Genomic DNA, 8,977 nt, shown 5'->3' with positions numbered 1-8,977 from the left:
CAAGTCAATTCTCTGTAAATAAATATGAATGGAAAACAAATACTACAAGCATCAAGTATGAGTGGATTTTGTTTTGATCACCTAAATTCTTTCTCATTTTTATTTGTCTTTTGAGGACTACTGCTTTCTTTATAAAGCATAATCCATGCATCAGTTGGTACAATTTTCTTTCTTACATGCGTCAAATAAACATTTCAATTTTTTTTCCAGAAGGACGCAGACACACTAACTCTTTTAGTTTTATTTTGACATGTCTTAATATTACCATGATCTATCAGGAATTCCCAGGATTTTACTTAAATCTTCTAAAATGTATTTTACGTTGTTAATCAATGCATATATTAAGTTGCCTCCAATTTATAATAAAATTTGACAAAGCTCTAAATAAAACCATACAGTAGATAAGGCACTGAGAGAACTCCATTTAAATATTTTGGTTAGTATTATTTTTCCCTTGTTTCACACAAAGGTAAGAAAGCCAAACAAAGTAGATCACTAGGTTTACAAAGATTTTCTTAATTATCTCACCCAAAATCCTAATCTTCTGACATTGACAGAGGCTCTTATACTCAACAGTTCTAATACACTTTGTTACATTGAGGATCCAGATCCTATACTGAAATGTTTATAATTTCTCTCAAATTTGCATGAAAACATTCTGCCAAAAATATTAAAATATATGTGCATATATTATCAGAGTAGAAGAGAGCAGGCCCTAGATAGATGATATATAAAATATATACAATGCAAATACAATATTTACATGGCCTAGCAGTGTGTACAAGAAACCAATAAGGCAGAATCTACTAACTCCATGATCTATATTTTCACTGGAATTGTTCAGTGTTCAGCTTAAATATTATCTTTTAATGAGACTGTAAGAAGTGATTTGCCTAATCTTCAATCAAAACAGGTTAGATATGCAAAAGAGCCATAAGTATTCTTTTTCAATACTCATATTAGTGCAGCTTCAAAAAGGGCTGTTTATGACAGCCAGGCAAGAAAATAGAAATATAGTTGTTAATCACTGTGCAATTACAAAATGTCTCCCATTATAATCACGGCAATACTTTATTCCAAACTTATACTTGCTCCTATTGCCTTGCAGGTGTCTTCATAATTCATTTATTTCACTATTTCTTTTTCACACCTCTAAAAAATAAAACAAATAGTAAGGTAGCCTAAAAACGCAATTGAAACTTTTGATACCTGAGCTGTGTTTTACTTTGGTAGTTTTCTTAGAAAAAAATAAATAAATGAAATGTGTCCTATGATATATTAAGAATTTTCTTTTTTTTTGAAACAGAGTCTCGATCTGTTGTCCAGGTTGGAGGACAGTGGCATGATCTCAGCTCACTGTAACCTCTGCCTCCCGGATTCAAGTGATTCTTCTGCCTCAGCCTCCCCAAGTAGCTGGGACTACAGGAACACACCACCATACCCAGCTCATTTTTGTTTTTTTTATTATTATTATACTTTAAGTTTTAGGGTACATGTGCACAACATGCAGGTTAGTTACATATGTATACATGTGCCATGTTGGTGTGCTGCACCCGTCAACTCATCATTTAATATTAGATATATCTCCTAATGCTATCCCTCCCCCATCCCCCCTACCCCACAACAGGCCCCGGTGTGTGATGTTCCCCTTCCTGTGTCCATGTGTTCTCATTGTTCAATTCCCACCTATGAGTGAGAACATGCAGTGTTTGGTTTTTTGTCCTTGCAATAGTTTGCTGAGAATGATGGTTTCCAGCTTCATCCATGTCCCTACAAAGGACATGAACTCATCATTTTTTATGGCTGCATAGTATTCCATGGTGTATATGTGCAACATTTTCTTAATCCAGTCTATCATTGTTGGACATTTGGGTTGGTTCCAAGTCTTTGCTATTGTGAATAGTGCCTCTATAAACATACGTGTGCATGTGTCTTTATAGCAGCATGATTTATAATCCTTTGGGTATATACCCAGTAATGGGTGGCTGGGTCAAATGGTATTTCTAGTTCAAGATCCTTGAGGAATCACCACACTGACTTCCACAATGGTTGAACTAGTTTACAGTCCCATCAACAGTGTAAAAAAGTGTTCCTATTTCTCCACATCCTCTCCAGCACCTGTTGTTTCCTGACTTTTGAATGATCGCCATTCTAACTGGTATGAGATGGTATCTCATGTGGTTTTGATTTGTATTTCTCTGATGGCCAGCGATGATGAGCATTTTTTCATGTGTCTTTTGGCTGCATAAATGTCTTCTTTTGAGAAGGGTCTGTTCGTATCCTTTGCCCACTTTTTGATGGGGCTTTTTGTTTTTTTCTTGTAGATTTGTTTGAGTTCATTGTAGATTCTGGATATTAGCCATTTGTCGGATGAGTAGATTGCAAAAATTTTCTCCCATTCTGTAGGTTGCCTGTTCACTCTGATGGTAGTTTCCTTTGCTGTACAGAAGCTCTTGAGTTTAATTAGATCTCATTTGTCAATTTTGGCTTTTTGTTGCCATTGCTTTTGATGTTTTAGACATGAAGTCCTTGCCCATGCCTATGTCCTGAATGGTATTGCCTGGGTTTTCTCATAGGGTTTTTATGGTTTTAGGTCTAACATTTAAGTCTTTAATCCATCTTGAATTAATTTTTGTATAAGGTGTAAGGAAGGGATCCAGTTTCATCTTTCTACATATGTCTAGCCAGTTTTCCCAGCACCATTTATTAAATAGGGAATCCTTTCCCCATTGCTTGGTTTTGTCAGGTTTTTCAAAGATCAAATGGTTGTAGATGTGTGGTATTATTTCTGAGGGCTCTGTTCTGTTCCATTAGTCTATATCTCTGTTTTGGTACCAGTACCATGCTGTTTTGGTTACTGTAGCCTTGAAGTAGAGTTTGAAGTCAGGTAGCGTGATGCCTCCAGCTTTGTTCTTTTGGCTTAGGATTGACTTGGAATTGCGGGCTCTTTTTGGGTTCCATGTGAACTTTAAAGTAGTTTTTTCCAATTCTGTGAAGAAAGTCATTGGTAGATTAATGGGGATGGCATTGAATCTAAAAATTACCTTGGGAAGTATGGCCATTTTCACGATATTGATTTTTCCTACCCATGAGCATGGAATGTTCTTCCATTTGTTTGTATCCTCTTTTATTTCATTGAGCAGTGGTTTGTAGTTCTCCTTGAAGAGGTCCTTCACGTCCCTTGTAAGTTGGATTCCTAGGAATTTTATTCTCTTTGAAGCAATTGTGAAGAGGAGTTCACTCATGATTTGGCTGTTTGTCTATTATTGGTGTATAAGAATGTTTGTGATTTTTGCACATTGATTTTGTATCCTGAGACTTTGCTGAATTTGCCTATCAGCTTAAGGAGATTTTGGGCTGAGACGAAGGAGTTTTCTGGATATACAACCATGTCATCTGCAAACAGGGACAATGGAGTTTCACCATGTTGGCCAGGCTGGTCTCAAACTCCTGACTTCATGATCCACCCTCCCTTGGCCTCCCAAAGTCCTGGGATTACAGGTGTAAGTCACTGCTCCCAGTGAGAATTCTTAAGTATGTGTGAGAGCTAGATGAGAATACTTTCAAGCCATAAATCAAAATCTCCTATATAAATTTTTAACGTTACTTAAAACCTCTTCAATATTATTAAGTTTTCCATGATCCTTTGTTTTATTTAGTTAACTTATAAATGAATGGGTAAGAATAATCATTTAAAATATTTGTTAAAAGTAATAAATATATCAGAGGTACTTTGACAGAATCAAAATTAGGAAATGTGTGATCACACTTTTTTATTTCAATCATTTTATTATTCTCTTAAATGCTGTAATATTCAAAGATTATTTGAAATTTTTTTCAAAGTATTTTAATTTTGCTGTTTACTAATATTTTTTCTGGTTTCATTTCCATACAGGTCTAATTCAGGATTAGCAAAATATTTACACTAATACTCGCATTGAAAACCAAAATAGAAAAGTACACAATCAAATCAATTTGTTTAAAACTGCTCAAGTATAAACAAAGTAACATTTTATGGTTTGGAGAGACAAATAAAGTTTATACACCCTGTATTTGGAAATAATGTGAACACAAACTTCATATAGAGTGGTTCTCAGGTGTTCCCTGAAGATCAGTTTCAGGACTCTCCCTACCCCCAGGCACTCACCCCAAAAGGGTACCAAAATCTGAGGATGCTCAAGTTCCTCATATAAAATGGCATAGTACTTGCATATAACCTATGCACATCCTCCTGTATACATTAAATCATCTCTAGATCACCTTAAGTCATCTCTAGATAATACTCAATACAAGGTAAATGCTATGTAAATAGTTGATATACTGTATCTCTATTTGTATTGATTTTTATTGCTACTTCTTTATTTTTTATTTTTCCAAATATTTTGATATATTTTTGGTTGAATCAAAGGATGTGTAACCTGTGGATATGAAAGACTGACTCTATTTTTATGGAAAGCGCAGGTTACGCTTCTTAAACTTTGAAGATCAATGAGAAATCTTAAACTTTGAAGATTAATGGAGCCAAGCTCCATTCCTTGATAACTGTGGGTGCTACAGCAAATTACTTAAGTTCTGTGTAAATTTTCTCTAGTGCGAAATGGGAATAGTAATGCTTCCAAACTTAAGGGGACAATATGGGAATTTAGTGAATTTTTTAAATCAGAGTACCCTGTACACAAAGCACCCTTAATCAATATATTATCTTACATGATTTAATTATTAGTGGTAGTATGTTAAATTATTAAACTATAAGTATAAATGCAACTCCTTGCATTTTTTATGGCATAGAATTAGCTGTGACTTGTAACTCTCCCACTTACTTGTTATCTAATCTTAGAAAATTAACCAAATCTGAGGGAGCCTTGTTTCTCCGTTGTAAAACAGTGCTACGATAATATCTGCTTTACAATACAAGATTATTGGGCATGAAATATTATTTGTGGACTGAACATTGGTGTGAAATATAATTTGCATACCACATGCCAACTAATGAGTCTTAGTTATCATTAGCATTTGTTTTAGTAAAGAAGAATGCTCACTGTCCAAATTTTTCATGCCCACACAGTTCATAAATACTTTCTTGCTTAATTAAAACATTTAGATCACTGTATGGGAGGGTAACTAGGAGGGAAAGAGAAGGAAAAAACATAACTATAGTAATTTTACAATGATTGTTGTTGGCTCCTGTAAATAGATAATAATTTTCCTCATTTTTTCCCACCTTCCACTTTCCACATCCTTAAGTCTATTCTTTTTTTCTAATTTGCTTTCTTTATGTTTTAGTCTCTCTCCTCCTCCTATGTTTTTAAATAATTATTTTCAGGTATAGAGATTTTATCACTTTACAAGACCTTATCATTCTGGAGACATACAAAGCACCCTGCTTGTTTCATTTGGCCTTAGTTTTATTCCCTTCCTAGTTCAATATGAAGTAAATTTAACCTACAGTGGTATCTTAGTCTGTGTGGGCTGCCACAACAAAACACCATAGATTTGGTAGCTTATAAACAACAGAAATTTATTTCTTACAGTTCTGAAGTCAGAGAAACACAAGATCAAGGCATTGCAAATTTCATGCTTTTTTAATTAATGGCATCTTCTTGCTAAGTCCTCACAGGGTGGAGGGGATGAACAGGATCCCTTGGCACTTCTTTATAAGAGCACTAATCCTATTCATGAGGGCCCTGTCCTTATAATTCAATCAGTACCAGATATCCAAAGGCCTTTCATAATAGTATCGTATTGGTGATTAGGTTTTAACATCTGAATCTGAAATGGATACAAACATTCAAATCGTAGTAGTATTTTTGTTTCAAATTTTGTTATGTTGTAAATTGAAGTCAGTAAGAATAATACATTTAAAATGTATTTACCCCAATTATTCCTAAATTGTTATTAAAAGCACATGCTAAAAGGAGTGCCATAAAGCAATTTGCAAAAATACTATGAAATTGTTTATCTTGCTACCTGATTTAACAAAATTTCCAGACACTAATCCATATAAATAAATAAATCCATACACACACATACTTGCACCATCTAACAGATGTAAATGCATTATACAAAGCAATAACAGTTTTAAAATTCCGCTAGACCAAAACACATATATAGAGCAATCTAATAAAAAGAGCACTCAGAAGAGACATATATTTATTTATATTGAACACTTACAAATAATAATATTGTTAGGTAAACAAAAGTTTTGTTGAATAGTGTTGGAGAAATTGGCACAATATCTTGAGAAAAAGCAGGACTTTTTCACGTGACTTAATATTGTTTTGTTCCTGTGACAATTTTAAAAATTTAAAAATACATATATGTAACCTAAAGATTTTGTTCATGTTAAGTGCTTTTATATTAAGTTTAAAGCTTTAAAAATAATGTAATTTCTGAGGTTTTGTAAACATTTCATTTTAAATTGAAACTACTATATCAATTTTTAAAATGTACTCATTAGGATATAAGTAATATTAGGACTTAATATCCACTTTTCTATAATTAAAAAAATACTGTAGCCAGGCGCGGTGGCTCATGCCTATAATCCCAGCACTTTGGGAGGCTGAGGCAGGTGGATCACCTGAGGTCAGGAGTTCGACCAGCCTGACCAATATGGTGAAACCCTGTCTCTATTAAATACAAAAATTAGCCGGGCATGGTGGTAAGCGTCTGTAGTCCCAGCTACTCGGGAGGCTGAGGCAGGAGAATCGCTTCAACCCAGGAGGCAGATGCTGCAATGAGCCGAGATCGCGCCACTGCACTCCAGCCTGGGCGACAGTTTTCCTAGAGTGAGAGACAGTTAACTAAACAACTTTCATGTTTCATGCTAAAAATCAAATAGTGATTTGTTATTAAAATATTTTAATGACCTATCAGCGACCACCTTGATTTGACCATTCCTCAGTTTTCTTAAAAGAAAATAATTGGAAACTCTTTTACATACAAAACGATTTAAAAGTTACTCATTTAAGCGATTCATTTCCTCAACTTCTGGGACATAGATTAAATTAGAATTGTTTACTTTTTTTTAACTAAACCACATATATGTGACTGTATATATTATATGACTGAATATATAATAGATTTTCATTGTTCACTATAGTCACGTTCTCTAAAGACATGAAACACTCAATTAGCAAATAAACATAAAGCCCTTTTTCCCAGGGAAAGACAACACTGGATTCCTGAGTACCGCTGGCCATGACATGTTCAGCAGCTGATCAATATGAAGCTTTGTTTTCTGTGTGTTTTGTTTAAAACTACCTTCTTTGATATATATTTGTTACAAATAATTAATTTCATTGTCTTTGCATGAATTAAGACCGGGGTTTTCGAGACCGTTTGCATAATGCAGGTTTCTTTACCAACGTTCTTATAAAACATTCCAGTCTTGTCAACATTAAATAGCTGCTTTTCTACATAATCCTTTTTCTGTGTAACACATGCAGTTATTTCAGACATTCTTTATCAGCTTCCTGAGCTGCAGAACCTACCTCACCTGCGAGCATAAAATTGCTCAAACCCCATCACCTTTTAAAACACGCACGCAAGCCAACACCAGCCGGGAGGTGTTTAACATTTTTAACGTTTTCCTGACCCTGGATAATGAAACCATAAATTTCTTTGCTTTCCAGCCTCACAACAACGCTGTCTACTACATTTAAAAACAATCAGTCATCTCACGAATCCACAAATTTAGCTATTGTTCTATCTTTTCCATAGCTTCATTACGCGCTATAGATGTCACATTAGCACTTTCTGGACTGGCCTCACATACAGATCAGCAAATTTCCTCTTCCTTTTTCTGGTTGTAACATATTGATTCATTAACATTGAACTTATGGCCAGCAGCACTACAATTCATGCATGAATGAAACTAATCTAACACATGTATTTTCTCTCTGAAGCACATCATAGCCTTCTTGCACTCAGGAACACTACACAGTGCTTCAGCACTATACTTGGGGCCGTTATAAGCAGGGAACCTACCAACAAAAATGAGAAAAATATGAAAACAAAGTGACATTAAGTAGACTGTGAAAAGGATGCTCGTTTGCGGTATGAGAGTCGAAACAAAAGGGCATAGCTTTGCTTTGACTCAGCAGAGAACATGTTCCTGGAGTGACTCAAATATTTTGCTGCTGAGCCCATGCCCTCAAATGACCTTGAAAGTGCTGAGAATTTTGATTTTGGGGTTACAAACAAACTATAAATTTTTGCTAGCAGGTAAATTCACAAATACAGAATCCACAAATAATAAGGCTCAAGTATTTTTGTGAGTGTGTGTGTGTGCATATTTATTTATATGTATATAGCATTTGGATATTTTGTTAAAATAAATAAGACAGCAGGACAAAGCATTTTATAGTATTTTTGCAAATTGATTTATGGCACTCACCTTTAGGATCTATGTTTTAAATAACAGTCTAAGCAATAGCATAAGTGACTACTTAACATTTTGATAAGTTGGTTAATTACTTTTCAGAGTGGTTGTACCGTTTCCCACCCCTACCAGCCGAGTATGAAAGTTCAAGTTACCACACAAACTCAATAGCATTTGCTATTATCAGATTTTCTAGTGGAAGCCATTCTAGTGGGTATAAAATAGCATCTCATTGTAGTTTTAATAGTTTTAATATTTATCTCCCTGGATTACCTTGGCACTTTGTCAAAAAAAAAAAAAAAAAAAACTGACTGTGTATACATGTAGCAGCATTACAAGACTGTTTTCCATTACTCTAGTTGAGTATTCACATGTCAATACCTCACTGTTTTGATTACTTTGGGTTTGCTATGCAGCAATTCACTGAGGAGAGGGAAATCTGAGTATCTCTGAAGGTCCTTTTGTGTCCCTCTATCTGGCAGTTTAGCAATAAAGTTGTTCAACTAGACTAAGCCAGTGACAGGGAGACAGAAAGGATTTGGCTGATAATAGCATTCCTGGCACACGAAACTGGATTCAGGTCTTAGATATGCACAG

The sequence above is a fragment of the Pongo abelii genome, chromosome 3, assembly GCF_028885655.2.
Source record: "Pongo abelii isolate AG06213 chromosome 3, NHGRI_mPonAbe1-v2.0_pri, whole genome shotgun sequence".
Classification (NCBI taxonomy): Eukaryota; Metazoa; Chordata; class Mammalia; order Primates; family Hominidae; genus Pongo; species Pongo abelii.
The sequence above is the reverse complement of the archived record's forward strand: the minus strand, read 5'-3'. Positions refer to the sequence as shown.